This window comes from Equus quagga, chromosome 8 (assembly GCF_021613505.1).
Source record: "Equus quagga isolate Etosha38 chromosome 8, UCLA_HA_Equagga_1.0, whole genome shotgun sequence".
Taxonomy (NCBI): Eukaryota; Metazoa; Chordata; class Mammalia; order Perissodactyla; family Equidae; genus Equus; species Equus quagga.
In genome coordinates, this window is record NC_060274.1 from 87,824,678 (window position 1) to 87,839,756 (window position 15,079).

Genomic DNA, 15,079 nt, shown 5'->3' on the forward strand with positions numbered 1-15,079 from the left:
GTTTGATTTAAATACAAAGTTATTGAAGGCATCTTTTTTCTTTCCTAAGAAGCTCGGCAAAGATTTTACTCTATCTCACAAAGTTTTGGGTTAAGAATTTTCTATGGAGGGAGCCGGCCCTGTGGCCAAGTGGTTAAGTTTGTGCGCTCCGCTTTGAAGGCCCAGGGTTTCACCAGTTCGAATCCTGGGCGCAGACATGGCACCCCTCGTCAGGCCATGCTGAGGGAGAATCCCACATGCCACATCTAGAAGGATCCACAACTAAAAATATACAACTATGTACCCGGGGGCTTTGGGGAAAAAAAGGAAAAATAAAATCTTCAAAAAGAAAAGAAAAGAATTTTCTATGGAGAATTTGCAGCTCTCCCATAAGAACTTATATGGTGTTAATAAGATTTGAATAAAGAGTTAAAGTGAAGTATATATTTGCAAGAAAATGCTTTATTGCACGAATATCTTATCACCATTTTCTCTACATGTAAAGATAGTTTGTGGGAAAATTAGGCATTACTATTACTAAATCCATGAAGAAACATAAATAGAACGTAAGGAGAAACACAATACACAAAAGTCAAATTTATTCTTCAATTTTCTCATTTTAAAATCTTTAATGTTGTGAAATGATGTGATAAGACTGGAGTTGTGTCTGAATCTAGCATAGTGTCTGCCACGAAACAGGGATGCGATAGCATTTGTTAACTGATTGATCATTTCAAGAATTTGGGTGAAATTTATACGTATCTACTTGTTAAGCCAAAAGAAGCAGTTTTTAAAATATCTCATCATTATTCTAAATTTTTTTTGTTTTTGCAGTATGAATCTTAGCAAAAATTACTTATTTATTTTTGCTCCTCCTGACTTGACTTTTACTTTATTCTAGGTTAAGTAAAATTTCACTATAATAAAAGCACTATTAAAAAGGACAACTTAGTTTACAGGGAAAAAAATCTGACTTTTTCTCAAACTCTAGTAAGAAAAGTTGGACATCAGATCTCTGTTCTTCATAATTAACTTGTGCTGTAGTAGACCTATCAAATTTTCCCAAATTCGAAAATCCACTTCTTCCTTTCCATTTTAAGTGTATAAAATTGGGAATGTCTTATAAAAAAGTATCCCCTCCACCTCCCAAAGGCTGTTTAGTAAGTTCACGGTCTTATAATTGATGGCATCATAGAGTTAAGTAAACAGTATTTCCAAATAGTAAGATACCTCCAATTTTTCACATCTGAAAAATAATGTAGTATCTGCAGAAGCTTCTATCTATCTACACTCTATATAACTTATAAAACATTTGATCACCACCCTCAAAATGTAATTACAATGGTAGTTTGGGGGTTAGTCGTCTTTAGATGATTAGGGTCAATTTAAGTAACCTTTCCTTGGTCTCACTTCCTTCTTTCAGTCATGTACCTTAAAGAAGATGTCACAGAAGCTACCTGCAAGCCTGCTTCTTCACTTATAGAAACCAAAGCATACAATATTAAATGCTTAAAGCTTTTCTTTGATGTTTAACATCTGAAAGGGGGTGTAGATTTCTCGGAAGGCCTATTTAAATAGAACCATTTTATTAGCTTAAAAAAGAGGAAGGAGAATGTGGAAAAGTACAGTAGTGTTCACAAAAATACCACATACTTTGAAACATCTGAAAAACCCAAAGGAAAACAGAATTTAAGCAGTGACGAATACATTTTAATATCCGGGAATCTAAGATCTTTTTGTTACACACAGTCAGGCAGCTCGTTTAGTCTCCACCCCTCACTCCCAAATATGACTCTTTTTGGAGCATTCATCTTTAGTAAAAAAAGAAAAGAAAGGAAAAAAAAACACCAGTGTAAGTAGAGAAAAGAGTAATCATCTTTCTCATGGTCTCTTCATATTTTATTTAAACAAAAAACAAAGAGTGATCAGAAATTTGATAACAGCCAAATTGAGGACATTAGTTTTGATAAGTAAACCTAACAGTTTATGGATACTCTGCAAATTTCAACCGGAGATCTCTCATTCTTCCCAATCTTCACTGGCAACCTGACCAGAATTTATCCTTGTTCAAAGATAAACTCATGTAAAGTGACACTGCAGTCCTAATACAAAAGTCACCCCGGCGTCTCTCACTATAAAAGTGTAAAGACGAAGGCATAAATGTCAGCATTCTGGCACTATTCTAAGGAAGACACTGAAAATTAGGGCAGGGTATTTTTAAACCAATAGGCTTGTAAACCTATACTCGGTATATAAAGTTCTGGCTTACTGTGCCAACAGTCATCTGCTGCAGATGCTTCAGGAGAAGAGTTGTTGGAAAAACACATCAAGTGTAGAAGACACGTTCAAAAATAGAAAATAACTACCATTGAACTATAAACTCTCTTCAAAGGAAGTTTTCTGAAGTTTCGAGTCTTTGGAATCTTTAAATGTGGACTGGAAAAAGTGGAAACTGGAAAAGAATTACTTTGTGTGCTCTCACTGTGAGGTTAATAAGGTCGCTACTGTAACAGTGTTCATGACAAGGAATATGTAGGACAAGGCTAAAGACTGAAGCAAGAGGTAAGAATTTCACTTGAATAGCAGAAACTTGATAAGTGAGTTTTAGCTATCGTGGTATTTCATTCTGAGATGATTAACTTTATCTTGAAAAGATATTTACAAATCAATGACTGAAAATTTCTGTGTCTACATGAAAAAAATCTACTTGCCTACATTATTAACTTAAAAATTTGTGATTCTGCTTTAATTTTGATACTTGTAGAAACATTTAAATTACACAATAAGGTAATGAAATTTTGAAGGGCAAACTGTATACTGCTTACATAAGAAAAGGCATGTATCCCATAACACAGACAGGGGATCAGCAACAGTGCTAAACATCCATAATGAATCCATTTGTACTGCACTCTTCCAGCAACCTATATTACTTGCCCTAAGTTTAGGTTTTTAATCATGATACTTTCTTAGAGTGATTAGCACATGTAAAAATCAACCTATAAATTCATTATTTCTATAGTATTGCAAATCAGTTTCTTAGGGCATTTAAATAGCGTTCCCTAATTAGATTTTCAAGGCAGGAGTGGGAAAAAAAAAAACTAGAAAGTGAAACTTTCTCGATACAGACATAAAGCAAAAATGAAACTGAATAGCTAATGATATGAGGGGGAAAGAAGGTAGAAGAAAATAAAAAATAGATTTCAAAGCCTATTTAAAAACTGGCAATTCACAGCAATTTTATTAAACAGTAAAACTTGGCTTCTTAGTCAGAATTTAATGGATTCTTATGAAAATACACAATTTCAGAGCTTAGAATTTATTCATCTATCCCTACTCCCAGTGTCCTAATATCTAATAGTGTTTTTCAAGATGAATCAACCAAGGCCCATGGAAATTAAGTAATTTATACTGATTACCCTTAAGGTTCTCTGAATTTTTCTGCCCTTGAATTTGTCCTAGAACAAGACCATAGGTGGTAAGCAATATCCAGAGATGCAGGGCTTGGATATAGGCTGCCAATAAAACCCAAGTAAACTGCTTTAAGAAACGGTTTCCTGCATTCTCTAATTTTCCTGATTAAAAAAAAAAAAAAACTATAAAAAATAAGGTAAATTAAATTATTTAAATCTAAGTTAGCTGCAACATTCTAGGCTTTTATAGTCACGTATATGTTTGAATCTTAATTTTCAATACACAATTTGTTATAAGCCTTAGAGACAGTAATCCAGCTTTTATCAATTCATAAAACATACCAATATAATCCCATTCCATGATATGCTGGATAAAGCTCACATGCACAAAATAAAAATTAATCATCTTTATTACTAGCCATATATAACAGTTCCTAATCCTAGGGACACAAAGCATGTAGCTATCAGCAAAATCCAGTCACAGAGCAACTGAATGAACAACAAAATTGAATCTTACAGTGTTTTTTCCCCTTAAAAAGAGATTTCTGAGGGTACTCTGCTTTTTCTTAACATCTACAAGTAAAACAAGAAACTCTTAAAATTAGATCCTATAAATTGTAATTTCTGAGACCCAAGGCACTGCAAAGTTTTACATATTCCTATCTTTGCAAACTATAAAGTTTTGCAGTATACTAGATCACTCTATTTTTACTTCCTTAATCTGTATTTTTAAATGCCTAAAATTTCAACAAGATACTGAACCAAATAAGAACCAGATAAAATTAAACAACAGAAACTCATTTATTACATGAACTGTACACACTTACCCCGAAGGTAACCGGACGGGCTACACCAGCGAAAGAAAATTCTTCCTGTCTGAGAAGTACTTATATAGCACAAGGTGCAGCTGAGGGTGGCTGCAGAAGCCTTCGCTGAGCTTTATGCAAAACAGTCTTGTGACGCATTACTACACAGGGCTTTATTATGCTCCGGGTGACAGGCTTGCTAGCTCTGAGCTAGTCACCAGTCAGTCTGACAGAACATGATCAACTGAAATAATGTGACAGTTGAGAGAAGATAAATCTGTGCTATTAGAGCACTGGCAACTTGCTCCTCAATTTTAACACTTAAAAATACTCCCTTCCTCATCACATCTTTTGGTTGTCAGTAATCTTGTGGTAGGTGCACTTTCCTGTATATTCCACTTCAATACAAAGTAAAAAGGATTATGTTGTAGTTGCCATGGGTTAGGGGAGGGGAGAATGGGGAGCTATTGCTCAACGGGTACAGAGTTTCAATTTGGAAGATGAAAAGAGTTCTGGGGGTAGATGGTGATGACGGTTGCACAACAATGTCAATGTACTTAAGGCCACCGAACTGTACACCTTAAGCAGAGTTAAAATGGTGAATTTTATGTTATGCATATTTTACCACAGTTTAAAAGAGGTTAGCTCATTTAAGACGTGAAAAAGACATGATGCGTGTAAGTAGTTAATAGAATGTTAATAGTCTTTATTGCAGGGCAGGGGAACTTAAAGTGGTTTTTGTTTTTCTTCCTATTTTCCTACACTGTAAATTTTAACAAGACTATGCATAGATTTGCTAGAAAATCTGAACACAAACAATGAAAACTAATTTTTATGGTTAAAAAATGGAACAAAGTTCCTTTCCTACTGGAAACAACAGCAGTCAACTGTTGTGAAGAAAAATACTTTTAACTTTTAACGAGAACCAATCTTGCTTTTAACCTGAGTAGTAGGATTGCAATATGCTAATACCATGTGTCAGGGCCCGAGAGATAAGTTACGCTCTGGGCTCGGGGAAGCTTTATCACTAGGAACATGGCTAAGCTACACTTATGTAAATAAATTTTTCTATCAGCCTTCTCTCTTCCACGCTCAAGAGAAATCAAACCCGCACAACGTTTCAGTGAGCAAACTTTGTGAAGCAGCATTCTCTATTAAAAACAACACAAAAAATTTAAAAATTGCTTTTAAAAAAGGCCACTAACAAATTGTCCAAACTTGGTATCTCCCAAATGTTAAAAATTTGGCACTGCTATCTTATTTTAGTAAGATGAGAAGACTCACAAGAAAACATTCCTCTAAGAGGAAAATCTTTTATACCCTAGTAACGGAAGCTCAAGGGTAACGAGGTGATCCACTTTGAAAACACTTCTGTATTACGTATGAACGTGATGACTTAACGTCCTGTAATATATTAACATATTAGCAATGAGAAGAATTTTAAAGACATCACTTTGAAAGATGACTCAAGATAAATCATCTTCGACAACAGCAACAAAGAATGCTGTAGTTATAGTTCCATAGCCTTTTTGGAGGGCTATTTAGAAATACTATTAAAGCCTTTAGAAACGTACATTTCCTCGGACACACCAATTTTATGTCCTAAGGAATTTATCCTAAGGAAATAAGGCAGTACACAAAGACTTAGTTTCACGGGTATACACTGCAGAGTTGTTTTAGAATACTGGGAAACTGGAAACAACTTAAATACCCAATATCTAAGTGTTTATTAATACAGGAGAGGTAAATAAATTGTGGTATATGCATAAAATATAAAATTATACAGTTCTCAGAAATGATCATTATAAATAGCTAAAATTTACTGTATGTTTACTACGTGCTAGATACTTCTAAGCACTTGACACACCTCAACTCATGCAATACTTATAACCCTGGAAAGTATATGCTATTATTATCCTCATTTTACAGGTGAATAAATTAAAGCTTATAACTGGGAAGGAGCAGAAATGAATTCAAACTCAGGTCTCCCTGACTTCAGAATCCATGCCTGTAATTCACTGGGCAGCACTGCTCTGTGAGACCAACATATACAGATATATTGAGGTGTACATGATCTACTACTGAGTGAAAAAAATTATGAGAGTATCTACAGCAAGAGTCCGATTTTAGGGGAAAATCTTTATATAAGTATAGGAAAGTCTAAAACAGAATACATAAGACAGTATCAGTGATGGGATTAAAGGGTCATTTTTATTTTCTGAGCTTTACTAAATAAATGAGTTCCTCAGGAAATAAAAAATGGCTTATTAAAAACGTTAATGGAGTAGCACCAATCATGTCCATAATTAGAAAAAAATAAAATGAAACCACCACAGCCAGTCAAGTTATGGATGGATTATTTGAAACAATATTTCTAAAGTAGAGCCAGAAGAAAGGAATTCAGCCAGTTTACGCTAAACCAAAACAAAATACTTTATAGCATGAAAAGAACGATGGCTACCATCTTATCAAGAGGGGTGTTTTGGTCTCTAAGGGTAGAACATGGCTTTGGCTCTGCTGGTGTCCTAGTCCAAGGAGAGTACAGAGAGGAACTATGAGCAGTGTCTCCTGCCTATAGGAGACTCTTGCTGCCTTTTAATTCCATCCAGTAAGTGTATATATGCAATGGTGGTGGGAAGTTGCATCTGATGGGGTGTCCCTCCAGAAAGGACTAACATTTTCGAGCATTTTCTTATTCTGTGTGTCAGAGTTTCAGAAGCATGCAATGGCCCCTTATCTAAATCAATTTAATCAGTAAACCCTTAGGAGAAAAATAATACTTCCTCCTTTATTATAGACAAGGAATCTAAGGTCTGGAGAAGTCATTTATTTCTTATATGACTTAGGTACAAGAACTGGAACGCTCTTTTTTTCTTAGTTTTCTTAGAAACACTGTTTCTAGGCAATAATATACACATTACACTTACAGGAGAGGGCTAGAGATGTCTATGAATAAAGATAATGTTTTGAAACTGTGCCACAGAAAAGGAACCAGGACACAAACAAAGCACTGAGTAAAAGAAAACGAATTCTGTTTCAAATAGCTCTAGGATACTTTTTCTTTTTTGAGAGGGGATATAAAAGATACAGAAGCAAGAAGTGGGAGAGGCAGGATCATTAGCAGCACAATGGACTTTCATCTTTGGACGCAATGACTGGCCCTGTTGCCTTGGAGTTTCCTTACTCATCATAGAAACAGAAATCACTCCTATCACGCCTAGTGCAGACACTAGACCTAAAACTGACACGCCAAAGAGCAGAGAACTTCTCACACAGGACTCAAATCTTTGGAAGATTCTTCTCTCCTTGTAACATTGAAACTGTCTGTCTTTATCAATGCAGAAGGAACTGTCCATTTGTGCTTCCGAGTAACTAGTTACAACTTTTTAGATACTGTCAATTATTTAATCAACTTGAAAAGCTAAAAATGCTCACTTCATATTCTGCCATCAAAAAGTTTCTCAAATTTTTGAATAATGAAAAAACAAGCCCACAGAAAATCAAGTCTATCATGTTAAACATTAATAATTTATTAATTGATGGACTCACTTTGACTTTAATCTTGGGGCAGGGAAGTAAAGGGAATAAACATATTACACATATTAATAGTCGTATGTGAAAGAAATCACTTCATAATCCCACATAAAACTTGTAGTAGGTATAGTTATTTCTCCACAATCCAATCTAAGACTTAACTACTAATTGGCAGCTTACCATAACCCAATTATCCTTCGTCCCTGGAACGTATTTTTCATCTTCAATCAGAACTTGACTGACACCCTAGGAAGTTATTCCAAACAGAACAATAAAGCCACATAAGGAAGACATTTCAGTAGGAGGTGAGATGCAATACTCTCCATAAGGACTCTTGCAAAACTTGTTCCTGCTAATTGCTGCATGACGTAACTAGAAATATGATTTTTTAAACATGCAAAACATCCACTTAGGTATTTGACTTCACTTAAAACTTCTCTGAAGACAACAGTCAACTGACTTCAACACTGCGACTGTTCAAAATAGAACTGAAACCAGGTGCTATGAATGTTTATATGAATACGGTTTAAATGTTTAAGGAGCGAAACCAGAAGAAACAATGAATTATTATATTTTGGAAAAATGAATGAGAAGTAAGATTTTCTCATAAGTTTCTTCTCATTTAAAATCATTCCAAAAACTTATCCTATTAGGTGACTATTAGTGAAGTTGATTGCTGCATTTAGGAATTTACACACCATATGCAAACTGAGGAAAAGCTATGGTTCTAATCCCAATGTATTTCTTAAAAACACTATGCAAGACTCTAGGATCGAGTAGCTTAATTTTCAGAAACTCAAATGAAGTTCTTGAACATAGTCTATCTCCTTTTTATTTTCTTACTTTTAAATAAATTCTGTATTTTATACTCCTTTAGAGGAAATGACATTTATGTTACAATAGGAAGGTCAAGTTCAAGAAAATTGGATGTTAAGACAGTATCACAAATGAAGGGAGTCTTTGCTAGCTCTCCTCTCAAATGCACTAAGTTCTAACATTTTAAGACCCTTAGCACTGAAACTATTGTTCTATTTTATTATATCTGGAACTCTGTGTCTGCAATGGAACAAGAATAAAAACTTTGTTTTAACTTTGGACTCCTTCCACATCACACAGTTGGTATTCTGTCTGTTGAAAAGAAACAGTATTGTTTAAGATTGTTATTTTTGTATGGTTACATTAAAAATGATTAAAAGGTATGCTATTTAAGCTTTTATTATTGGTGTATTACATCCAATACGTCTAAATGGAGAGTATAAAGATGGAACTTAGTACCCCCTCTTTTTGCTGAGGCAGAAAACTCATTTAAAGAATAATAAGGTAAGAAAACAATGAAGAAAATTATTTTGAAAGAGACTCAAGTTCATAAACTAATAACTTGAAGCAAAGAATTATTTGAAATTACATGGAGCATCACTGGGAGATTAACTTGAGTTTTAGAAGTATACAAGTAGAGGGGCCAGCCCAGTGGTGCAGCGTTAGGTTCGCACGTTCCACTTCAGCAGCCCGGGGTTCGCTGGTTCAGATCCCAGGTGTGGACCTATGCACCGCCTGGCAAGCCATCCTGTGCCGGCATCCCACATACAAAGTGGAGGAAGATGGGCACGGATGTTAGCTCAGGGCCAGCTTTCCTCAGCAAAAAAGAAAAGAGGATTGGCAGCAGATGTTAGCTCAGGGCTAATCTTCCTCAAAAAAAAAAAAAAACCAACAAATAAATAAAAGTATAGAAGTAGAAGAAGCCACAAAACATAGCCCTTTTTAAAAAAACTACTTTGAATATTAATAAACTCAACATAGCAAATGAAAGCACTTAATTTAACCTTAGAAAAGTTTTGATAACATATATTACATTCAACAATGGAATGTATGCTCATCAGCACAGAGCTTATAAAAATAAGCTTATCAGAGAATGGCCTTTAAAAAGCCTTATGGTGAGGTTTTATACTGGTGAGATCTTTAAAACTTTTAAAGAACAGATAGCTCCCGTGCTAAACTGTTTAACACCACATAAAAAGAAGTTAAGGTATCCAGTTCCATTTACGAAACCAACTAGTATAAAAACCCGGAAATAAAAGCCTGCCAATAATGGCACAAAAAGAGGAAACACACCTATTTTCACTTATGAATATAGATACAAACCCCCTAAATAATAAACTAGTATTAAACTAAATTCAATAGAACAATAATCATCTAACATGACTGAATCAAATATATTCCAAAAATCAATTAACAGTCACCACAGAGGAATGACAGGATCACAGGCGATTGTATTTTTTCTCCATTCTCTTTGGTATTTTCTATATTTCTATATATTTGATATTTTCTATTCCATGAATATATCTTATTCAGAGAAGAAAACAGATTATTATTATTTTTTTTTTTTTGAGGAAGATTAGCCCTGAGCTAACATATGCTGCCAATCATCCTCTTTTTTTGCTGAGGAAGACTGGCCCTGAGCTAACATCTGTGCCCATCTTCCTCTATTTTATGTGGGACGCCTGCCACAGCATGGCTTGCCAAGCAGTGCCATGTCCACACCCAGGATCTGAACTGGCAAACCAAACCCTGGGCCACCAAAGCAGAACGTGCACACTTAACCACTGAGCCACTGGGCCGGCCCCGAAAACAGATTATTTTTTAAAAGTCACATATTACAAAATATAAGAAAGTGAAAGTGTATGTATTCTACTACACCTTCGGAAGAAATGAACATGTCATAGGTTAACTCATGTTTATGAAGGTAAAATGAAAATTACCTATTAGGGCAAAATCAAACTTTGCTGTTTTTTCTGTAGTCGTCTCCCTCATCTTATGGCTGGGAGGGTAAACTAATGAGTAAGTTACACAAATTATTGAAACAACATGCTATCTTTTCCTCCTACTCTGGCTATAAAATGAAGTCATAATGTGTAAATGAGGAGTCGAGCAAATTACGCTCAGTAAAACATTCTGAAGAATTAGTACATTGGTTTAAAGAAGCCATTTAAAGGTTTGGAAAAGAAGGTCATATTTAAATTGCTCAAAAATGGAAGCGAAACAAAAAAAATTGGAAAAATATATTTCTAACATACTCTCATGTTTAAAATTATTTTATAAAAGCCCTTCCAAATCAAAAAAAAGAACTCAGACGATTCAGAAAAGAAGAAAATAAACGGCTAATTATTTTTAAAAGTTCAACTTCAAAAGTAATAGAAATATATATTTTTTAAAACTATCATTTGGCAAAGATAAGAAAAAAATGATACCTACTCCGAGGAAAACAAGGAGCTAGGTACTCAAATACACTGCTGGTGGAAACGTAAACTGGCATCAGCTTTCCAGAGGGTAACCTGGCAGCACATTCAAAAGCCTTAGATCTGGCCATGTCCTTTGACCCAGCAATTCCATTTAAGCAAACAATCATGGACACGCACATGCTACAAGAATGTTCACCGATCCATTATTTATCATAATGAAAAAGGAGAAACAATCTAAAGTTCAACAACAAAGAACTTGCTAAAAGATTATATCTGCATATGATATAACAAAGTAATATAATATAGTCATCAAAATAAGCATACATTTATTATTAAGGAATAAGTTAATACGTGAATGATCTTGTTAAAACCAATGTTACAGTATGATATCATTTTGGGAAAAATGATAGTTACTAGTTATATGCATAGAAAAAGAAAGGAGTATACTTACTAAGAGATGGGGTTTTTTTAGGTGGTAAAAATTGCAGATTACTTCTTTTAGCTTATCTGGATTTACTAATTTTTATATCACATGTATAATATCAGAAATAAAAAGAGAATCAAGGAGAAAATGAAGCTTTAAATAGGTAACTAATGAAAAATAGAGAAATTCCTTACAAAAAGCTGGCTCTTGATTCAGGTACTCATGAGTCCTTAATTATTAAAACTTCCCTAAAGCTGAGTCACTTGACTGGAAATCCACATGTATGGACCCCATGAGGTAATTTTTAAAAATCTGTGGTGAATCACATGATCTGTGCATGTTGTAAGCATATTAGAGGGGCTTCAAAAGTCAGTCAAACACACCTAGAAGCTTTATCCTTTACAATAACCCATGTTTCTCGTCAAATTTTAGTGAAATTAAATTTGAGTGAGTGAAAACGATGTAATTATATCTGCCAAGCCTCGCAGTGTGCTCCCGGGTCAGTCTAACCAGCCACAGTTACGCTGGCAGGCAGGCGGCTCAGGCTCTGTTTTCTAGAGTATGCTCAGGTTAAAAACTGTTCCTCAAAATCTGGCATACTGCTGGACATCTCCCTATTCCCAATCTTCTTAACTTGAAGAAAGATGTATGCTATAACTAGACATTCTGCTTTTGTCTCCAAATCTGAGAACTCAAATAGAATACGGTTTTGAGATCATTTTTAAATGCATTACTTAATATGAACCTACTATAAAAGAACATCATGCCTAAAAGAAAGCTGGGAAAAGAACAGCTGTGTTTCTTAACAGAAGGGAGAAGATAAGAGAATGAACATTTATTGAATAACTACTATGCTGTGAACATAGTTTGGCACTGTTATGTATATCACCTCTTTTTTAATCTTAATAACTAACCAGGCAGACAGTATTTAGAATAATATACTGTTGGAATTCTCTCAAACTAATTATTTAAAACACAAAGTGAAATAAAAAGTACAAAGACAGAACACATTCTTAATGTAATACCCTGAAGGAAACAAGGGGGCAGAAGAGTTTTTAGGTAAATCTACATGCTAGAAAACTGGAAATTGAGGCTTAAACAAGTGAAGTAACTTGCGGCAGTGCTGAGATTTGAACCAAGGACTTACTAACTGCTAAACTCTCAAACGTTATGTATTACATGACCTCATTCACTGACAAGATTGTCTAGTGTTCAAATCACAGATTACATAATTTGTTAAAAGAAGAAAATACTGCATATCTTTATTAGATAAGCCACAACACTTAGAATACATGGAGAACAATAGAATAATAATTATGAAACACTAGCTAGATTTTCTTATCCTACCAAAACTAGGAACACATGATAAAATCATATATATATAAATATATATATATAGTACACGGTTGTGCACAAAAGACAAAATAGCATAAAGTATTTAATTAGCTTGGAAAGATAAAATTTTTAAAGACCAGCAACACAATAATACCATACTAAAGCAGTAATTCTTATTCCCAACTGGAAGCACGCTTTACTCAAAAGCTTCAGAGAGAGCTAGAATCAGATTGAATGCTGGCTTTGCTACTTACTAGCTAGTTCCTAAGCAAATTAATAAAAAATTACGACCACAGTTACCAGCTGGACTGTGTCTTAAGGATTAAATAAGGTAAACATGCAGGATGTACGTGGCCGTTAAGTACACATCTCAAAATGTTAGTTCCTTTTCCCTGGTTACAGGCTAACAGGACAGTGCCAAATTAACCCAAATGGGAATCCACTTCTAAGTGTTTTCTAGTTCCAGGCCCAGTGTAGTTCTTAAGGTAACTTCAGTGGGTTTCCATTTTGTAACATTTCGCTATGCTATAACACTGAGGTTCTCAAATTTTTCCTGTCTCCCTCCATCAAAATCTATACAGTGTCTCATTCCCTTAGACTGCTAACGGGTGTGACAGAGAAATCTAGATAAACTGACAAACTGTTCATGGGGAAGACTGTATATGAATATGATGATTTCTTTTGATGATGGTATTCTGAACGCCGAGCCTGAGTGGGATGTTTAAGGTAAGGTAAATGAAAGGGCTGTGCCATGACAAGGCTTCAGAGGAGATAAAATAGGGACAGGAAGGATCTTGCAGGAACCCACATCACGTTAGTCATGTGACTATCTACTTCCACCTACTGACAAGCAGGAACTTGCCAAACAAATTAAGCAACTCTCCGATCACCTGCTAAATAATTTTGTAACCTATTAGCAACTTAAAAATGAGGAAGATAAACATACATGGAAGAAACAGACAAACAGCATTTACATCTACATATGATGACAGAACACTGTTATACTTGGTTTAAATTTTATAGATTAATAGCTTGTAGGGGAGGAAAAATAATTTTCCCTCTACCCTCCTAGGTTCTTGGCTGAGACGCCCCTGTACTAAAAAGACAGGTTAATAGGAAAAAAGAAAAACAAAAACAAATTTAATTTTGTACCTGTGGGGACCCCACAAAGACATGAGACCCAAAGACAGCCAGGCAATTGAGACTAACATCCCAAGCTAAGGAGAAAAGAGGTAGGCATCCTGGGCTTCAGAGGAGAGGAAGGCAATTCACAGGAAGATGTGGAGCAAATGCTTGGTAAACAAACTTTTACCCTGACATGCTGGCAAGTCTCTCAGATGAAAAAGTTATCTCTGGTAATAGCTCTTTTCCTGGTACAGGAACTCCTTCTAAATTCTTTCAGGCGGTTCCGGTGGAGGTAAAAAGCTTTTCCTGAGTCTGCGGGGTCTTGATTGCCTTTAGCTCCCAATAATCCATATGCCCATTTTAGGGTGGCATATTCTGCTTCCCTTCAAGTTTAAGTAACACTGGGAGAGTAAACAAGAAAGGTAATTTAGAAATGACCCACTGGGCCATAACAGAGAGAGAGAGAAGTCTGCCACCTGCTGACAGAAAAATGGAATTGTGTACATTTCCCCCATTGCTGTTTTTAGAGGGCAAAACCTATCAGGTAAGGTTTATGACATTAGATTTCAAATAAGTTGTTATACTGAAGGTATAAAATGGCAACTTCTCATTTAAAAGAGAATAAGGATTAAATTAGGATTTAAGATTCTTTATATGCTTCTTAAGGTCAATAACTCTAAGTAATGTGATACCTGAATTATTTAAAAAACAAACAAAAGAGGAATATATGGAAATGATTTACCATAAACTATAGGGAACATTCAAACTGCTATAAAATTATTTTTTAATTTTAAAAAATGTTTCTTAAGAAAAATCAGCACAGGAGGCCAGCCCGGTGGCGCAGTGGTTAAGTTCGCACGTTCTGCTTTGCTGACCTGGTGTTCGTCAGTTCAGATCCCGGGTGCGGCCATGGCACCGCCTGGCAAGCCATCCTGTGGCAGGTGTCCTACATATAAAAGAAAGTAGAGGGGCCGGCCCCGCAGCCGAGTGGTTGAGTTTGCGTGCTTTGCTTTGGCAGCCCAGGGTTTCGCCAGTTCGAATCCTGGGCGTGGACATGGCACTGCTCATCAAGCCATGCTGAGGCGACATCCCAGATGCCACAACTAGAAGGACCCACAACTGAAAATACACAGCTATGTACTGGGGGTCTTTGGGAGAAAAAGGAAAAATAAAATCTGTAAAAAAAAAAAAAAAAAGTAGAGGAAGATGGGCACAGATGTTAGCTCTGGG

The 15,079-nt window shown here is 35.4% G+C and overlaps 1 protein-coding gene across 4 annotated transcripts in view; it reads right to left on the reverse strand.

Moving 5' to 3' along the window:
• Nucleotides 1–15,079, reverse strand: part of NT5C3A (5'-nucleotidase, cytosolic IIIA) — a 52,435-nt gene that overhangs the window by 16,113 nt on the left and 21,243 nt on the right. Inside the window, exon 1 of one of the 4 annotated variants that reach the window (XM_046670211.1) lies at nt 4,217–4,280. The exons of the other annotated variants lie outside the window; for them this stretch is intronic. The gene's annotated coding sequence lies outside the window, so the exon portion shown is untranslated. Of the gene's footprint in view, nt 1–4,216; nt 4,281–15,079 lie in introns of those variants that run through there. 4 annotated transcript variants of the gene reach the window in all.